This window comes from Ursus arctos, unplaced genomic scaffold (genome assembly GCF_023065955.2).
Source record: "Ursus arctos isolate Adak ecotype North America unplaced genomic scaffold, UrsArc2.0 scaffold_5, whole genome shotgun sequence".
Taxonomy (NCBI): Eukaryota; Metazoa; Chordata; class Mammalia; order Carnivora; family Ursidae; genus Ursus; species Ursus arctos.
The window spans coordinates 21,057,714-21,078,845 of record NW_026623067.1 but is presented as its reverse complement, the minus strand read 5'-3'; the positions used below and the strand labels follow the sequence as shown (position 1 = coordinate 21,078,845).

The 21,132-nt window shown below is 37.7% G+C and overlaps 1 protein-coding gene across 1 annotated transcript in view; it reads right to left on the bottom strand.

Annotated features, from left to right (window-relative positions):
- PRR16 (proline rich 16) overlaps positions 1–21,132 on the bottom strand; it is a 180,519-nt gene that overhangs the window by 153,892 nt on the left and 5,495 nt on the right. The gene's annotated exons all lie outside the window — the stretch shown is intronic.

Genomic DNA, 21,132 nt, shown 5'->3' with positions numbered 1-21,132 from the left:
TAAAACATGATAGACACCATTTACAATCATTCAAAAAGAGGTAGTAATCTAACCAAACATGTATATGCCTATATCCAGAAAACCACGAAATGCTAATATAAAAAATTAACTAAAATGTAAATAAATAGAAATATCATGTCCATTGACTGGAAGACTCAACATTAAAACGTTGTCAATTCTCCCCAAACTGATATTCACATTTAATACAATTCCTATCAAAGTTCCAGCAAAGCTTTTTTTAAGACTGACAAGAATATTCTAAAATTTATATAGAAATCAAAGAAATCAGAATGGCTAAAACAACTTGGATAAAGAACAAAGTGGAAAGAATCCAACTGCAATGCTTATTATAGTTGGAATAATCAACATCGTGTGGTATCAGTGGAGGAAGAGACACTAGACCACTGGAACAGAATTGAGAATCTAAAGACGGTACCAAAGAAATATGCCTAAGTGATTTCTTGGAAAGACGCAAAAGCAATGTAATGGAAGACAGCCTTTTTGATAAATGGTGCTGGATCAAGTGGACATTCATAGATAAAGCAATGAACCTCAACTTAAGTCTTATATCTTATAGATATAAGTTAACCCAAAATATATCACAGACTTAAATGTAAAGTGCAAAAACATAAAACTTTGAGAAAAAAGTAAGAGAAAAACTACAGGATTTAGGGCCAGGAAAAGAGTTCTTGACACCAATAGCAGGATCTATGAAATGAAAAAAAACTGCTAAATTGAACTTCATCAAATTTTAAAACTTTTGCCCTAAGAAAGGCCCCGTGAAGAGAATGAAAACACAAGCTACAAACTGGGAAAACATATTAGCAAACCACATATCTGACAAAAGGACAAGTATCTAGAATATATAAAGAACCTCAAAACTTAAGAGTAAAAAAAAAAAAAGCAATCCAATTCAAAGATGGACAAAAGATATGGACACACATTTTCCCAAAGACAATATGTGCCTAGAAAATGAGCAAATGAAAAGATTTCAATATAACAAGCACCAGGGAAAATGCAAATTAAAACCATAAGAAATGTCACTAAACACCTATCAAAACGGCAAAGATAAAAACTGGGACAACATCAAATGCTGGTGGGGATGAGGGAAATGGAGAAACTGGATCACTCATACATTGCTGGTGGGACCACGAATGGTAAAGCAATTCTGGAAAATTGATAGTTCTTATCAAATTAAACATGCTACCACCATATAATCTAACAATTGCACTCTCAGGCATTTACCTAAAAGCAATAAAAATTTATGTTCACACAAAAACTTGTACATACGTATTTACAGCAGCTTTTTTTCTTTATGCTAGCTTGAAACTGGAAACAATAGATGTCCTTCAGTGGGTGAGTGGTTAAATTTGGTATGGTAGATACATCTATACCATGGAACACTAGTCAGCAATAAACAGAAACAAACTATAGTTGACCCTTGAAAAATAAGGGTTTGAACAGCACAGATCCACTTATACACTGATTTTTTTTACAGTACAGTATGTAAATGTATTTGTTTTTCCTTGTGATTTTCTTAATAACATTTTCTTTTCTCTAGCTTACTTTATTGTAAGAGTACAATATATAATACATGTAACATACAAAACGTGTTAATCAACTGTTTATGTTACGAGGAAGGCTTCAGGTCAATGGTAGGCTAATACTAGTTAAGTTTTTGTGAAGACAAGTTATATGTAAATTTTTGACTGCATAGGGGATCAGTGCCCCTAACCTACTAGTTGTTTAAGATCAACTGTGTATTGATAAACAAACAAACAAGCAAACAAACCCTGAACGGTCTCCAGAGAATTACGGTGAACAGGAAAAATGCCAATCCCAAAAGGTCATATTTCGTACGATCCCATTTACGTAACAATCTTGAAATGGTAAATAGCAGAAATGGAGAACAGCCTAGTGACTGGCAGGGGTTAGAGGGCAGTAGAGAAGTGGGTGGAGCTATAAAACGGCAACGTGAGAGATCTTTGTGGTGATGGAACTATTCTGAATCTTGACTATATCAATGTCAATATCCTGGCCATGATATTGCACTACACTTGTTCAAGATATTGCCACTGGAGCAAATTGGGTAAAAGTACATGGGATATCTCTGAATTATTTCTTACACTGCACACAAATCTAAAATTACCTCAAAACAAAAAGCTTAAAAGAAAATAAATGGCTTTCTGATGGTGATGACCTCCCCACAAGAATATGCTTTCCAGAAGGACCTCCTCCATCCCTCTCTGGAAGAGGAGAAGAGGAAACACAAAAGCAGCACCCAGTGTAGAGCCCCTATTCCTACTTTGTGGATGTGAAGTGCCCAGGATACTATAAAAATACCACAAACTTTAGCCATGCACGAAGTGTAATTTTGTGTGCTGGCTGGTCTACTGTCCTCTGCCAGCCTACAGGAGGAAGAGTCAGGCTTACAGAAGGACGCTCCTGCAGAAGGACCACGAAAAGAACCCTGAATCAAGATGACTGGGAAACCATCCCCCTAAACACATTTTAGATTTTTTTTTTTAAAGATTGTATTTATTTGAGAGAGAGAGAATGAGAGAGAGAGAGAGAGACTGAGATAATGAATGGGAGGAGGGACAGAGGGAGAAGCAGACTCCCTGCTGAACAGGGAACCCGACCTGGGGCTCTATCCCAGGACCCGGAGATCATGACCTGAACTGAAGGCAGACGCTTAGCTGACTGAGCCACCCAGGTACCCATATTTTAGATTTTTTAAAAAATGTTACTTACTGACGACTTTGGTAAAACAGCACATAAAGAAAAAGTGTAACAGTTAAGGGATAAAGTGCTCTTACCACAAACAAGAGGCTTTTTGTTTAAACTAAAAAATCAAACAAACAAAAACCAAGAGTTCCAAAAATTAACCTTAGAAAACTGAGCATGGTGTGTTTTCCACATGAATTAAAAATAAAGCTGAATAATTTATTAATTCCACTTTCATTTTTTTGTAGTACCATGCACACTGGGAATTGTGTCACTCCAACTCACGGGAATCAGATGTTCCTATGGGATTTTGCTATCAAGGCTTTCCGATCTTGAAAGTAACACCATTCCCTTATACTGGTAGAGAGTCTAAAGAAAGAAAATTAATAAAAATAAAAATAAAGAGTGTGTACCTTTAGGTCTTATATCTAAGTTAATATTAAATATGCAAGAAGAGAAAATACTCTTCAGTATTTTTTTAAGGTGTACTTATTTATTTGAGAGAGAGAGAAAGAGTGTGCAGTGGGGAGGGAAAGAGGGAGAGAGAGTCCCAAGCCAACTCCAGCTGAGTGTGGAGCCCAAAGCAGGGCTCCATCTCAGGACCCTGAAATCATGACCTGAGCCAAAAACAAGAGCTGGCTGCCCATTCAACTCAGTCACCTAGGCGCCTCTCTTCAGTATTTTTTTTTTAAAGATTTTATTTTATTTTATTTTATTTGACAGAGAATGAGACAGCCATCGAGAGAGGGAACACAAGCAGGGGGAGTGGGAGAGGAAGAAGCAGGCTCATAGCGGAGGAGCCTGATGTGGGGCTCGATCCCAGAACGCCAGGATCACGCCCTGAGCCGAAGGCAGACGCTTAACCGCTGTGCCACCCAGGCGCCCCTCTCTTCAGTATTTCTAAAGCATTTTCAAGCAAAGAGATTTCCAAGAAAATTAGTCATGGGACCTAGTCATTTTCCACTCTTTCTGTGTGACTTCTCATGCTAAACTCAATGTGACAGCAGAAAGCATTAAAAACTAATTCTAGACCTGGTTTATACCAGCACATGTAAAAGGTTCACTAGTAACTCATGATGAACAATTTCACTGGAGTTGGCCTATACCTTGCATGATATATCATTGCTCTCATTTAACGGAACTTTAGGAAATCCATAGCAGGTACAAACAGCAGATGTTATAAGCTCGTAAATAATCTTGTTAATGTCCACTTTATGTTGGCATTTGCCATCATTCAAAATGCATCTTCAACAAACATATGATGAAAGTATTCCTAATTATGTGTATGGTGCTTTTATAATTTTTGACTAATAAAATGCCTCAAACTGAGGATAATCAGTATTTATCTTAATACTTTTTTTGGGAACTATGGAAGAAACAATTTAAGGAAAAATTTGAAGCAAACGGTTACAAAAGTGCAATTATTATACAAGATACAGAGAAACATTTTTAAATCTACTCTTCTAAATGGGCTAAAAATTACCCTAAAATATAACAGTTTAGCAAGTTAATTAAGATTTCATTGTAACTGCAAATTAGCAAAAGTGCATAACTGCCATGTTATTAGGAGAGAAAATGAGAAATAAAAATCTATATGACACATTTTATTCTAGAAATTCAAAACAGCATTATAGTATTGTCTTCGAATTTAAATCGACAGAAGTGAAGACGTATTCTGACAATCTCCTATTTCTGAAGCTTACAGTTTTAAGGAATGAAACTTCATTGTTTTTTACCTTGCACACTTGAAATTAAAAACCATTTAAAACGTTTTATGCATTTGCCTGTCTTTTTAAAACAGAGTATGCTACTGGTAATTTAACTTTATTTGGAGAACTTGAATAATTGTGGAGGAGAGATATTTTCTCCTACTAAAAATATGGTTAGTTATTGTTGTGCATTTGCTCGTTTTTTAATAGGCATTCTGGGTTCTTCCTAATTGTTGGGCTTTATGCTTCTGTTTCACACTAGCCAGTTTACAAGTCTCTCGTGGGCAAAGAAAACCTGCAACCCATTCTAATTTGGTAGCGGTAACTTGCTATGGGTTGAAAACAATCTCATGTTAATATTTTGTGCCAACTAAGAACAAGCTGGAATTGACTGAAAGAAAATAAATGTTTTAGTGCATGATCTTTGCACAAATTAGTTAAGAATCACTTAAGTCAATTACATGCACTTCTTTTCTCTCTTAATTTCAGGTCCTCAGCTATTCTCTGACATTTGAGGTCATCAGAAATTTGCTTTCACAATAAGCTAAATGGTGTATTATTGTTCTATATAAGTTTTATTGACAAGCACAAGTGAAAGTGATGTGTCCATGAATTTACTGTAGGGTAAAGATTCCATTAAATGTGAGTCTCTTCTTTTTATGACACACCCTGCCATTTATTCAATTTATTCAATCAAGAAGAGTGTTTTCTAAAATTGCACCACAGAATACTAGTTCTGACAGATGGTCTCCAAAAAGCAGAATCCTCACTCCAACACGCTTTGGAAATAATGCCAAATGTATTGAGTTTGACAAGTCCTCCCTATATGTAAGAATCTGTGTGTGTGTGTGTGTGTGTGTGTGTGTGTGTGTCTGTGTATGTGTGTGTGTAAAAACTACCCAACGAAATGAGCATTCCATAAACCCTATTTTGAAATACAAGAATCTGAAGAGAGTCAAGTTGTGGCCAAAAGAACAATGGGTTCATCAAATCCCAACTGATTTTCTTCATCATGGGTTTATAACAAGACTTCCTATCTCTTGCATTTAGGTTTTTACTACAGTTCCGTCTGCACAGGCAGTCTGTGTCACTTGTAGACTAAATGTAACAAATTCTCCTTGCATTATTTTTTTGCCTGGAAACCGTGCATTGAGATACCAAGATGACAAGAACCTGGGTCCATGACCACCTCTTTGGAGCAGCTTCACCCCCCCACCCCAACTTGCAAAGGAGAGTGCAGTATGTTGGACAAATAAGCCTTTGCTGAGTTACACTGAGACTTCAGGATTAATTTATTATTGCTGTATAATTCAACCTATCTTAAACAATACAAGAGTTGGATTCTGAAATAATGAGAGCAACGCAAAGAGACTTGATATAAGACTTATAGATGTCCAGATATTGAAAATTCCTTATTCACTCTTCATCACTATATATACTTGTCAAGACACAAATGATACATTTTACTTTCAGAGATATTCATTAAATATACTTGCTAGGCTACTATGTGACAGGCACTGCTCTAAACTAAGAGGGTAAAGTAACATAAAATACACACAAGGTCCTTGCTCTCCTACAGCATACATCAGATTGAAAGGAAGAAAATGCCCAGTGGGGAATATGCTCATTAAGAAAAGGATGACAATTTTCTTATTAGATAATTATATCTGTAATTTCCATTCCCCTGCTAAATTTCATTTTAAAATACATTAAAATTACAGCAGTTATGGCAACAAAAAAAAATGAGCCATTACTCACGTTTTGTTAGAATGACAGATCAGATATTAAATCAAATATGGATATTTCTTGGTTCTTGTCAGTAATGGAAACCTATTTGAATATACTCATTAAACTATTTCAAAATTTATTTTGGAAAAGAAATATTCTAGGCAAACTGAAATAAATTTCACTGAATTCCATAAATTTAAACCTCTCTTTATCACTAGCCAAATTCTGTTCACTGAAGCAACACTGCCGTGAAGAAGCTTTTTTCTGAAATTTAAAGAAACATCTCATTTCTAAATTATACTCCTAGCCATGTTAATGCATCCCTCCCCGCCTGTATTATCAAAGTAATATGCTGTCTATAATTTATAGGAACAATATTAATATATTATTATTTTTATCTTTACTCTTAAAAACCAAAGAATGTGTCAAAGACTTCCTACAGAATTTTATAATGCATACATGTGTACTAAACACTTCTCCTACACTAATAATGGAAGCAGTATCTGTAATGACAGAGTTTGAGATGTTGGTAAAGTGTGTTTTATTTGAAAATTAATGAATATCAAAGGGAAGTGAGTCAGCCAAAGTGCTGTCTGCCATGTACTTTATGGTCTGAAAGTACTTGAGGTCAATGCCAAATTGAGGAGTACCATACATGACAGCATAGAGGAGGACTTTTGAAGACATGAATTCAATCACTCCTCATACACTTACTGTTGGTAATAGAGTAAAATAAGACAATTCTATATTATAATTGCAAATGAGATCAAAGTTGATGACTAAAAAGTACTCAGTTGGTTTATGTTTCCTCATTAATTTAAAACAATCACCACTTTGTGTCAACATAGTAAATAATAGCCTACCTTTACGTTCACTAAACATTATAACAGTAGTGACCTAACTCTAAACAACATGAGCTTATTGTTACATTTTCCATTCAATGATAGCCCTTGTTCTGTTTTTCCTTTCTCTCTGCAACTCTGTCAGGTTATCAGTGATTTTTCAGTAAATCTCTTTTTCTTTACCAATTTTCCTGAAGAAGACACATGATCAGGAACTAATAACAATATCATATGAGAAACATTTCAAATCTAAGAAGGAGCTAAATATGACAATAAAGGAGTTTACTCTGTTAAGTAATAATAAATTATCAATATACAAGATTTGACCACTTTTTAGTAGAATGACAAAAAGAAAGGCATTATGAGTAAGAATTTGGGTGGTTCTTCAATAACTATCCCTCCCCCCACCCCCATCAAAAATACTCTAGAAGTGTTATTGGCCAACCCAATATTCAATACGGAGAATATGAGAACCTAGGTAGCCTAAGAGGCTGTTGGTCAGTAAGTGAATTCATTAGACATTACGAGCATTAGTGACTTCAGGAAGTAGATAGGGCACACTGTCTGCAGTGCAACAACCCCAAAGAGGTGTGTTGTGCCATATTATTCTCCTTATTTAAAAAAATTTAAGTCCCCAAAGGCATACAAGGTAGCCTGTTATGAATAAGTTTTAAGTACTGAATAGAAATTCCACGGAGTAGATAGAAAAGACAGTCTCTTCAATAAATGGTGCTGGGAAAATTGGACAGCTACATGCAAAAGAATGAAACTTGACCACTCTCTCACACCATACACAAAGATAAACTCCAAATAGATGAAAGACCTCGATGTGAGACAGGAATCCATCAAAATCCTAGAGGAGAACATAGGCAGCAACGTCTTTGACATCGGCCACAGCAACTTTTTTCATGACACATCTCCAAAGGCAAGAGAAACAAAAGAAAAAATGAACTTGTGGGACTTCATCAAGATAAAAAGCTTCTGCCAAGGAAACAGTCAAAAAAACTAAGAGGCAGCCCACGGAATGGGAGAAGATATTTGCAAATGACACTACAGATAAAAAGACTGGTATCCAAGATCTACAAGGAACTTCTCAAACTCAATACACAAGAAACAAATAAACAAATCAAAAATGGGCAGAAGATATGAACAGATACTTTTCCAATGAAGACATACAAATGGCTAACAGACACATGAAAAAATGTTGAAAATCATTAGCCATCAGGGAAATTCAAATCAAAACCACACTGAGATACCACCTTTCACCAGTTAGAATGGCAAAAATGGACAAGGCAGGAAACAACAAATGTTGGAGAGGATGTGGAGAAAGGGGATCCCTCCTATATTGTTGGTAGGAATGCAAGTTGGTACAGCCGTTTGGAAAACAGTGTGGAGGTCCCTTAAAAAGTTAAAAATTGAGCTACCCTATGATCCAGCCATTGCACTACTGGGTATTTACCCCCAAAGAAACAGATGTAGTGAAGAGAAGGGCCATATGCACCCCAATGTTCATAGCAGCATTGTCCACAATAGCTAAATCGTGGAAGGAGCCAAGATGCCCTTCAACAGATGACTGGATTAAGAAGATGTGGTCCATATGTACAATGGAATATTACTCAGCTATCAAAAAGAACGATTTCTCAACATTTGCCGCAACATGGACGGGACTGGAGGAGATAATGCTAAGCGGAATGAGTCAAGCAGAGAAAGACAACTATCATATAATTGTCATATAATATATCATAATTTCACTCATTTATGGAACATAAGAAGTTGAAAGATCAGTAGGAGAAGAAAGGGAAGAAGAAAAGGGGAGTAAACAGAACGGGGAATGAACCATGAGAGGCTGTGGACTCTGGGAAACAAACTGAGGGCTTCCAGGCGGGGGGGAGTGGGATAGGCTGGTGATGGGTAGTAAGGAGGGCACGTATAGCATGGTGCACTGGGTGTTATGTGCAAGTGATGAATCATGGAACTTTACATCAAAAACTGGGGATGTACTGTATGGTGACTAACATAATATTATAAAAAAATATTATAAAAAATAGTATCTCTAAGAGTCATTACAAGTAATTCAATCTTTCTATTTTTTTTATGTCATAAGATGATGAGCAACTGAAACAGTGAGCATCAAAGTAGTTTAAAGACTGCGGGGCATTAATCAAATATAAGTTACATAATTATATGATGTTGGGAAAAATTAACTTTGAACAATAGTCTCTGATTTTTAAAAATTGATAAATAGTAATAATTATTTAACTTTATGATTTGAAGCTATCTTCTTTTCTATTATACGCCAAGCAATTATTAATACTCTGTATTAAATGACAATAGTATATAATATTTCTTTTTACTTATTTGTTACTCCTAGTGATGTCTTGGTTATTTCTTAAGGTAGCTTGAAAACAACACATCTAAATAATGTTTCAATATATCAAGGAACGATGATGTCAATTATTTAAATATTTCAACTTCTATGTTCAAACACATTTCTCTAGTTCATACAGTTTTTTTTTCACTTTGTATATATTTAGCATGTGAAAATGTTTCTGTTCATAACCAAACTGCCCAACTAAAAATCTACCTTTCAGTTTTAAAATTGAAGAAGAATTTATAATATGGTATTGTCTTTAAAGACAGAAGCTAAGGGGCGCCTGCGTGGCTCAGTCCATTAAGTGTCCGACTCTTGATTTCAGCTCAGGTCATGATCTCGGGGTCCTGGGATGAGCCCCGTGTCAGGCTCCACACTCAGCAGGGAGTCTGCCTGAGATTCTCTCCCTCTGCCCCTCCCCACACACACTCACTCTCTCTCTCAAATAAATAAACAGAATCTCAAAAAAAAAAAAAAAAAAGACAGAAGCCAAGAACTCCAATATTCTCCCTTACTGAAGATTAAAAATATGCATACACATAGAAGACATGACCAGATCCCTGCAGGAAAAGGGGGAAAGAGAATATGTTTTTCATACAAGTCGAAAGTTCAGTAACCAGACAATATTATCTCCTGAGCAACAAGAACAACAACATCATCATCATCATCATCACAACAGCATCAGGTTAAAAAGGCCCTCTGTCTACATTAATGTCTGTTCTTTAGTATCTCAATAGGCTAATTTTAAGTACTCATATTGTTGAACACTAGAGGGAGTACATAAAAGAAAAGGAAGCCAAATACTGATATTACCTAGCTCTTCAGTGCTTTACATAATATGAGGTCTTTGCAACAAACTGCTTGCTTACTTCTTATGGACACAGTGGAATGATTAAAACGTTTTAAACGGTATCCAGCACCCATTTTTATATATAATTTTCCAGTTTTTTAAAATTTATAATGCCTATTGGCAAGAAAGATACACAATAGTCAAGAAGTAGCAAAACAAAGTGAATGCATTTAAAAGTAGACATACATTTTCCTTATTTTAGTCTATATATTCTATTAGAAGAGAGTAGAATTATACCTTAAGTGCTTTGAAGAGTTTAAAATGACATGCCTGAGCCTAAGGGAATAACGGGCACTTTCAAATCAGAGCCAGACTTTTGTCTCAAGGTGAAGCCCTGAGGTTATACTCCATTTAGGGTTTATATAGACAAGCTGTCTCCAGAATTTCTGTATGGGAGGGATAACATGGGAACCGATGGCTGGGGGATCAGAAACATGAGGACTTAATGAATTAGTATTTTTTAAACACTCTACCTTCCACACAATGAGCATTCAATGTACCAGCTATTACAGAGAGAGGCTTCGTTCACTTCAAAGAATAAGAATAGGGACTGAGTTTAATGAAATGCATTTAATGAAGATAAGTAGATAATGAAATCAAAGTAGGGGGAACAAGCCCTCCCTCCAGGCAACCTACACGCTAAAAGCACATGTAATAGGAAGATTGAAAAATCCATGTAGAAAGTGTTTAATAAGCATCTACTTTATGCTCCTTCTCTGTAACTAGTAGATATGCAGTAGAAAGGAAAGGTGATCATTTGACCCTTGAGAACGTTGATGGAACAAGAGTTGGAAGAGATCCAGTCATTCATTGATTTGTTTAATGAGCCCATCTCACATGACAACTACTCCTCTAAGAACTTGAGATGCTTAAGGGAATAAAATGAAGGTCACGGGCCTCCAGATGTTGACACTCTATAGGTGGGACACAAACAAATAATAAACACTAGAAATAAATTGTTCAGTATGACAGACGCTGCTAAGTATTAAGAAAAGGAGAAAAGGCTTAACAGGGAAAGAAGGATAGAGAATGCGAGACCATATAAACACAGATGGAGTTGCCAGAAGGGGCCGTGGTAGAGTGACAATGGAGTAAATCCTGAAAGAGGTGAAAGGGCCAGTGCAGAAGTGGAGCGGGCCGTGAAAATGTGCGCGGCACATTCGTCCCTGCAGCAGTGAGATTACTGCAGCCCAAGCAAGGAGAGTCAGAAAGAAAGCAGCAAAAAAGGAAGGGGGAATGGTAACAGGTGAGGAAGGAAATGCTGTGAGCCTCAGAACCACTGTATGCTCTGTGACTCTGAAATGGGAAGTCACTAAGGGGATTTGAGGAGAGTGATGTGATCTAGCTTGACCCTGACCGGGAGCGGGAAAAGGGCTGAAGGAGGCAAAAGAGAAGAACAGTAAGGAAGGAAGTCTACTGTGGCAATCCAAAGGAGAGGGGATGTTGGCTTGGACAAGGGGGGCAGCAGGCAAGAAGAATCGATCAGATTCTGGAAACATTTTAAAGACAGAACTGACCAGACTTTTCAATGAACTGTAGACAATGCATGAGAGCATAGGAAATTAATGGACTCCAAGGTGTGGGAGGATGGAAACACCATCCACTGACGTGGGAAAGACTACAAGTTATTAAGTTTTGAGGGAGGAAGGAGATCAGGGATCGTGGACATGGTAAGTGGAAGAGGTCTTTCCGACAGCCAAACGTGAGATGTGTCCCTCAGAAGAAACGTCTGGGCTGATGATACAGATCTGGAAGTCATGGACCTATTTGTGGAATTTAACCACAAAACTGAATATGAACACCAAGAAGAAGAGGGTAATTTTTTTTTTTCAAAAGAGGATCAAAATTTGAGTTCAGACACCTGAAAGGAGGAGTGAGTAAAGGTCAAAGAGAAAGAAAAATCAGGTGAGAAAAACATAGTATTCTTCAAGCCAGGTGAAGAAAGATTATTAGGGATGCTCAAATGCTGCCAAGAGATTAAGTAAAATGAGGTCTTGAAATCAACTATGATTAAATAAGGAGTCACAGATAGAGGCACGTATGGTCCAGGGGTTAGACCATATGTTCTGACCAGAGTGGGTTTAGAAAAGAATAGGTAATAGGTGATAGCAGTAGAGAAGACTCCTCAGGGTTTTGTAAAGGAGAGCTAGTAAGCAGGATGGTAATTTTCAGGTGAAGTCGGGTCCAGAGAGGATTTTGCTGTTATCTTTATTTTCATTTCTACGCTGATGGGCTTCATCTGGGCCAGAGTGAAAAACTGAAGGTAGAGAAGAGACGGGGAGGATTGTCAGTGATTCCTTTGAGCAGACAGTAAAGGACAGGCTCTCCCGCATATGCAGAATGACTGACTCTCAGCCCTTAGCACCTTTAAGACGTATTACTGGGAAATGGATCATGTTCAAATTCCTCATCAAATAATAAGAATGACACTTTAAAAATGTTTTTTACTGAAGATGACATGGTTAGCAGCTAACACAGGAAGGATACTAGATGTCTTTAAGGAGGCACAAATAAGAAACAGTTGTTAAGCAACAGAAGCAAAGGCAAAGCAGAGGTACAGGGAGGAGAAACATGAGGGCTACAGAATGCAAGTCAGGATAAAAAACTGAGAGGGTGTCAAGATTGTCAGGGATGGTCTCCGGGTTGCTCACGGAAGGGAAAACAAAGACAAAGTCAAAGAGGAAAAATGGGACTCTGGATGTAAGCTGGGAGGCTGGGTTTGTTCGCTTGACATTTTACGTATCAGGACGATAGTATATGATCTTTGAAGCAGGGGAGTGGCCCGATGAAAGCAGTGCATTAAGAAGATTAATCTGGCTGTGTTTAGAGAATGAGTCGGCAGAGAACAAAGGAGAAAGATTAGCTGTAGGGGTATTAAAACATCATCCATGAAGTTTAAGGCAAAGGGATTATGGAGGTGGCAGTGGGAAGGGAGAAGGCAGCCAAACCGAAATCCCCTGTTTAGCAAGAATATGCAAGACTTATCAGTGACGTTATGCTCTTGTTGCTTCGTGCACTTTGCTTTCTGAATCCTTAATGCTCCTTCATAAGTATTACTTCTGCCTGTATTTGAACGATGTCCCCACACTAGCCTGTAGTTGCCAATGGGAGGGGCCATGCTCGTGTTGCTCACTATTTTATTTCCATTGTCTCGCTGAGAGTAGGCGTTTATAAAGAAAATTGCTGAATAACTGAAGATGATGATATCAGGGGAATATCAAAGAATCTGATAAGAAAGCAAAAGGAAAAAGAGGAGAACAAAAAACGTGGAAAACAGGAAGAGGGGAGAAAGAAGGAGAAAACAAGAAAGGGGAAAGTGACAGATGAAGTAGAGAAAGGAGAGGAGGAGGGAGAAGAAAAACAGAGGACACTGAAGTTAAAAACCAAGAAAACAAGAGGGCAACTATATTGCTGCTGGGAACTGGGGAAGCTGATTACTGACCACTGTTTACAGGGAGAAATATCCAAAGTCCAACTCCACCGCATGCCCTCCATATTAGCGACCCTCTCTGTCTTAGCTTCCCCATATAGAGAGCAAGCTCATAATAACCTCATAATAACCTCACAGGCTAACTAACGGGGGCAATCCCATGAGTTAGAACAGCTCCTGGCTCATGAACAGATGTCAGTCATGTTCATCATCATCACCATCACCATATTTCTTTTAGAGCTTGTGCCGTACCCCAGAGCTGAGACACCATTTGAACCTCTCCTATCTCTACAAACATGGAAGATGCAGGAGGAGGCTAAGACAGATTGGCAGGTGAGATGAAGAGCCCCTTCCTTCCAGGCAAGGTTGCCGCTCACCTCGCTTGGGAACCATGAGTGGCAAGAACACAATCACTTCGCCGCGGCCACTGCCATTGTCCCTTCTGAGTCTCCCTTCTTTTCCCCAAACTGTAAAACAGACCTGCACTTAAATTCCTTGAAATGTGTCAGTTTCATTTTTCATTGTGAAAAATGGAAACGGAGATGGGGTAAGTGCTGAATGGAAATGAGAAGGTGCCTTTTAAAAGTAGGTTCGGTGATCAGAAATTCCTAGAATCGGGTAAACGTGGGGGAAAACCACAAATAATGGTTTGTTTAAAGAGAGAGAATACAAGATAGAAAAGAAACATAAAATCCTAATGCTTGCTGGATAAACAGCAAATCAAAGCACAAATAAGTTAAACTGGGGGTGAAGACAGCAATATTAAGTAACATAGAGCAATGATTTACGACCATAATGAGTCCCCTCTCTCCCAGGGGACATCTGGCGACGTCTAGAGACATTTTTAGTTCTCACACCGACATTTTGGGTGGCTCCCGGCATCTAGTTAGTAGAGGCCAGGGATGCTGCTGATGATCCCACAGTGCATAGGACAGCCTTCAACAACAGAGAATTTTCTGCCCAAAGAGCCGTTTTTGAGAAAGCCCCAACTGGAGATGAAATGTAGAGAGGAAAAGATGGAAATAGATAGGATCCAATCACTCCTCTGCTCAAAACTGCAAAGACCCCATCTTTTTTTATAATTTTTTTGAATTTATTTATCTTGAGAGAGAGAGTAAGCATGAACATGAACGGAGAGAGGCGCAGAGGTAGAGGGAGAAGCAGGCTCCGCAATGCAGGACTCAATCCCAGGACCCTGAGATCATGACCTGAGCCGAAGGCAGATGCTTAACCCACTAAGCCACCAGGTGTCCTGCAAAGCCTCCATCTTACTCTAGGAGTTATAATCCTTAGACATGTTGCCCTATGCCCCCCGGACCCCTGCTCATCCACTCTTGCCACACTGGCCTCCTGGCTCTTCTACAAATATGCGGGACACTGCTGTTCCTTCTACCTGGAAAAGTGCTCTCCTAGACATCCGTACAGGACACTCCTTCACCTTTAGGCTCTTCCTTTGACATCACCATGCCTCTTTTTCAGCCAGGCTTATAATCTAGACCATCCTATTGACAATTGCTCCTCCTCCCTGTGACTGAGTTCCCCATTATAATCTTCTATTGTGTTCTAGCACTTTCTAGGCTTTGACATAATTTGACAATTATTATGTTGGTCTGACTTTCTCAGGTCCTCTCCACCTACTGTGTAAGATCCATGCGGGAATTTTGTTGGTCACTATATGCCCAGCAACTAAGAAAGTGCCTGGCATACAGTAGGCTCCGAACAATTATTTGTTGAGTAAATGAATAAAGAGGCTCAGACAAATTCAAAGAACAACAGCAATAATTATAGACACATAAAAGTGCTCACTCTATTCATGGGAACTGTTTTAAGTGCTTTACATATGGTTAGTCTTTGATTCGCTATAACTAGTCTACAATGGAAGTAGAATTATCATTATCATTGCCATTTTAAAGGAGAAATGAAGTCAGAGAGGGGTTAAGAAATATGTGCAATATTGCACAGCAGAGCAATACGAACCGAACGTCCTGGCTGAGAACCTGCCCCCCTCACACGATGTCACCCTACTGTGCGACACAGCCTCAAAATTTTTCTGTTACTAAGAAAAAAAAAAGTAATTCTAAATATTTGACAGAAACATCCAGCTACCCAATCAAGGAATAATCAAACTTACACTTTATTCTACGTAACAACTGGACACAAACTTATCATTGTTATGTGAGCTTTAAGATTTCAAGTTAGCTTTCAAGTAGGTACAGTTTCATCACTGTCATGAAAAGTAAAGAAGAAATAGTTACCTAGATATCTTTTTCAGCGATTGTCACGGTTTTTAGCAGCCTTACCGAAATTAAATTAAAATGTAGACATCATATACGGACAAAAGCTTGGTTGTCACAATGTATGTAAAACATTAATGCTGTATTTGAACAAATGTTAAAGAGAACAAGAACTCGTTGCCGATGGTTGTCAAGTGCATCCGCATTTCTTGGGCAACAGAGAACGCTGGGAGAGACTTGTCTCACAAAAGTAACTTCTGGGGTTGGCAGTAAGTGTTTTCATCGTATGTTAACATCATACCTAAGAATAATGTTCTAATGTGGAATAATAAAGCAAGAAATGCATGCGTTTCGAAGGTCTGCCTTCACATTCCTCAGATGCATCACTACAGGAGTTAGTGAATGTTTTGCTAAGCAAGTTTCCTAAGCACAGAGAAATCAATTAAAATGGAAAGCGACATGAATTTCCCTCCCATATTTGCATTCTCGGGGTAACATGATGGCCCTTTGCACATTCCACATGGCTGTAAAGAGTTTTCTCTCACCCCCATAGAGGGGGCTCCCAACAACCCATGACTTTCTTCAGGGCCAGGCTCTTGAGCTGCTTCATGATTGTATCCTTTATGGTCTTCAGCACAGTGTCCTACACGTACCCAGAATTCAGTAAATCTTTCTTATTTCGTGAATTCATGTCATACAGGAAAATGTGCAAGCAAACAAGGAAAAATGCTATTCGGGGAATTTTAAGAAAAGGCATATGCTTAATTTACAATAAGCTCTGAAAACATTTTGTCCTATGGATGATGCACTCTAGCACTGACCATTTAAAAAAAAAAGGTGAGAGTTAACCTTTAGACACACGAGCATTCTATAGTCTGGGGACAGTAGTAAAGTGCATGTGTGTGTGTGTGTGTGTGTGTGTGTGTGTGTGTGTTATCAGAAGGAAACTGCTGAAGAGCTACCCACTGGGCCCCACCCCCAGCACAAAAGCCATCAAATTACAGCCATCAGTATTTCTTTTTTTCCTTCCTGGTTTTTTTTTGTTGTTGTTGTTGTTTTTTTTAGAGGGGGGAAGGGCAGAGGGAGACAGAGAATCTCAAGCAGCTCCAACCCAGCACGTGGAGCTGGACACAGGGCTCCGTCTCATGACCCTGAGATCATGACCTGAGCCTAAACCAAAAGTCGGATGCTTAACAGACTGAACCGCCCAGGCGCCCCTCTCTTTTTCCTTTTTGTAGAGGCAGGACTTTTGATCGTGAATACTACGGAGCTGGGTTTCAAATAACTACCGGAAAATTAAAAACAAAAACAAAACACACAAGCACTCATTTGCTTTTTCCTCTTCACCTGAGTTATTCTCACCTCCCCAAGGTTCTCTCAGTATTCGCAAAACCTTATTTTCATAGGAGCTTTTGTTCCAGGAGAAATATCCACGATTTTGTCAAACTTTCAAAGGGCTCTGTGATATGGAGGAAAAAATTAAGAACCATTGCTGCTAGGAGGTAACTGATTTGATATATATATATATATCTCAAATTATATATATTTAACTTGGTATTTTTCTGCAGCATGGACATAGTTGGAAATTTTGGGATAAGATTTGATACTACGCAAGAGGCAAAGAAATGCCAACATATCTGTTCGCTTTCATGTAGTACTAGAGAAGAAAATCTGTTGGAAATCATCAAATGTGCTTTCTCCAAGCAAGTATGGCATGTATTATCTGTTGCTGAGAATCTATTTATAGTGTGCCAAGCACCATAATAACTGACTCACTGGGCACAGGTATGGAATGTGCCTCCTCTCAATTATTCCACAAGGAAACATTTATCCCAAACGCCAACGTGAAGTAGCATTTGCAAAGCAGGGGGGAAGACAAAGACCATAAATGTAAGTTTTGTGTTAACTACGGTAATGTTTTTACCTAAAGTGGGGTCTAAAAGCTGAATTCCTTTGGAAATCTGAATGTCTTTCCATCCTCAAAAACAAAAATAGCTTATACAGCAAATAAGGCAATATGTGTCCTGAGCTGACAGGACACCCCGTGAGCCTGCCTTGCCTGGACATTGCTTAGATATGTCCATTACCTCCTTGTAATTCATGTTACTTTCTGGCTCTTACTTAGAGCCCAAGAAGTGCTTGCTCTGGGTTCTCAGGTCTTATGGGAAAACTTAGTCTAAAGCAGTTCATCCTAAAGAACTAACTTTGCATGTAATGAAAACGTTTCTATCCGTATTATACTGGAAAAACAAAGATTTTAGAAAAAGGCTGTTTCTTGTATCCCTTATGTACATGGGAAGAGGGGGTGCCTGACAATTGCTATCACTAAAATCAACATGAGAAATCTAATTATAAAGATACACATGACCTTGTTAGTCAGCTCAATAAGTTTGTGTCTCGCAGAGAGTTCAACAAGCTTTTCTCTTCATCAGTCATCGCAGAAAGCTACAACCCCGAACATCTCAAAAACCTTAGGGATGCTACCCCCCTTCCGAGACATTTGGTAACATCAAAAGAAAATACGTTTCCCAAATTCTTTTAAATTCATTTGAATCAGGTGTACACAATACTAGATATCAGCAAGCACCCATAAAAAAGTTGCTCCTTTATTTGCTGTCATAATATAAAAAAGCTAAATAATATTCTTATTAACATTTTCTTGAATATTAAATAGGCCAAAAGTAATCCTGTAGCACCTATTTATTTGGACAGTGCAAATTTCAAGGTCTAATTGACTCACTATTAATTCTTCCTTGAGACTGATGCCCAAAAGTGAGTGCAAAATTGAGTGCAACCCACGAAAACAATGTTACCACAAAACAAGAACAAACTACAAAACAAAATTAAGAAGAGTATTAGCTTCACATAAAATTTAAAAAACAGTGTCTGGTATATGGATAAAGAAGATGTGGCATATATGTGCAATGGCATATTACTCAGCCGTAAGAAGAATGAAATCTTGCCATTTGCAATGACCTGGATGGAGCTAGAGAGTATGATGCTAAGCGAAATAAGTCAAGTTACAGAAAGACAAATACCATAGGATTTCACTCACATGTGGAATTAAGAAATAAAAGAAATGAACAAAGAAAATAAATAAAAGAGACAAACAAACAGACTTTCAATACAGAGAACTGGTGGTTATCAGAGGGGAGGACCGTGGAGGGATGGGTGAAATAGCTCAAGGGGATTAAGAGTGCATTTATCGTGATGAACTCTGAGAAAGGTATAGAATTGTTGAATAATTATATTGCACATCTGACACTAATATAACACTGTATGTTAATTATACTTAAAGAAAAAAACCAAAGAAACAGTGTCAACAGATACTGTTGCTGGGAGTAAAAATTTATGAAAACTCCCTGGAAGACTGTTAGTATGAATCGAAAACTCTTAAAACTTTTACATTCTTGACTTCTAAGAAAATGTAAACAACAACAACAAGAAGAAGCTAGGAAAAGTCACAAACCTGAGTGACTCAATGCCTGGGTTCTAGCACGAAAATGCCTGGCATCAAAAACTCACTTCACTTACAAGTCAAGTGACCTCGGGTAAGTGACTTCTCTCTGGCCTCCGTTTTCTTATCTGTAAAATGGCATAACAATAGTCTCTCTCTCATATGTCTGTTTTGGGGCATTAGAAGATTTAATATAAATAAATATACTTAATGAGTAGTTGGCAGAGAGTAAAAATCTCTTTTAGCTATTTTTACTGCCAAAGCTATGCTAAAAATTTTAGTGATATTTACAACCACAAAAATTTGTAAATTAATAGAATGTCCAAGACTAGGGGAACTTACAACAGATCCTCATGACGATCTAATACTCTTCAAGAAAGGAGAAAATATCCCTGCGTACAATTTCATGATTTTATATGACTTCACCTATGTTAAAAATATGCATACAAAAAGACTGAAGGGAAAAACAGCAAAATGTTTAACATATCTCTTTCTGTTGGACATTCAGGATAATTTTAATTTTCTCATGTATAATTTTTAGATTTTTCCAAACTTTCTCTAATATTCATATATTCTATTACTTCTGAAATCAGAAAGAAAAAAAAAAGGAAATTAGTTCTTTAAAAAACTAGTACCCATGGGGTTGGGTGAGGACTGAATAAGTAGAGCATGGAGGATTTTTAGGACGATAAACATACCCTGTAAGATACCATGCTGACGGATACATGTCATTATGCACTTTTCTAAACCAGTACAATGTACACCACACCAAGAGTGAGCCATATTATAAACTACGGACTTTGGGTGATTATGATGTGTCAACGTAGATGCAACAGTTGGAATAAATGTACCACTCTAGTGAGGGATGTTGATAATGGGGGACACAGTGCATGTGTGGAGGTGGGGGTATTTAGGAAATCTCTGTGCCTTCACTTCAATTTTGTTGTGAACCTAAATCTGTTCTAAAAAAAAATAAAGTCTTAATAAAGTAAATTTTTAAAAAAATTTTAAGAAGAAAAAAGTGCTATTTGTTGTTTACCAATCTTTTATTTTTAGCTTCATGTTGGTTATGCAACATTTCAATCAGAACTGAATCAGCAGCCTATTGGAATTTTACTCCTCTAATTCTCAAAAATTGCCCGTGAAATTTTTCAGGAACTAGATCTATAGAAGGATCTGTAGTTTCATTTGTCTGGGAAAATATGTTTCACTCAAACTTGCATTTCTCTTTTGCTACATTTTGATTTAAATACCTGAGATCCTCAGAGAACTAAGGGTGGAAAAAACCTAATCCAGGTAACAATGAAACCTACTGCATTGGTTTTACTATCTATTTACTTCCCTATTGGCTGAGCCACATTATCTATTCATTGCTTTAAGGCTGCAAAAGTTTACTATCAGCTAATTCCCTGAGTCTTGAATGGTTTTAATGCATTGAAACCACAGACAGTGAAAGATTGTTACTGGTTATCTTTATTTTCTCAGAACCATTCTGCTCCTCCAGTAACATGCTAAGCCATCATGCTTAAGACAAGAAAAAAATTATAAAAAAAAAAACATTTTAGCATTTGGTAAATATCCTTGAATTTGAGGATGCAGACTGTTGTATAAAGTACTAAAAGTACAGCTATTGCCACGATTGAATGAACTGTGAAATTTCATTCATTCACAACTTCAGAACTTGGGAAATACTCCAGAGATTATTCTCTATAATTTGTTCTAGTAATGAATTTTATATGCATGGACTTATTCACCAAAAAATACTTGGTAGAATTTCCTAGAGC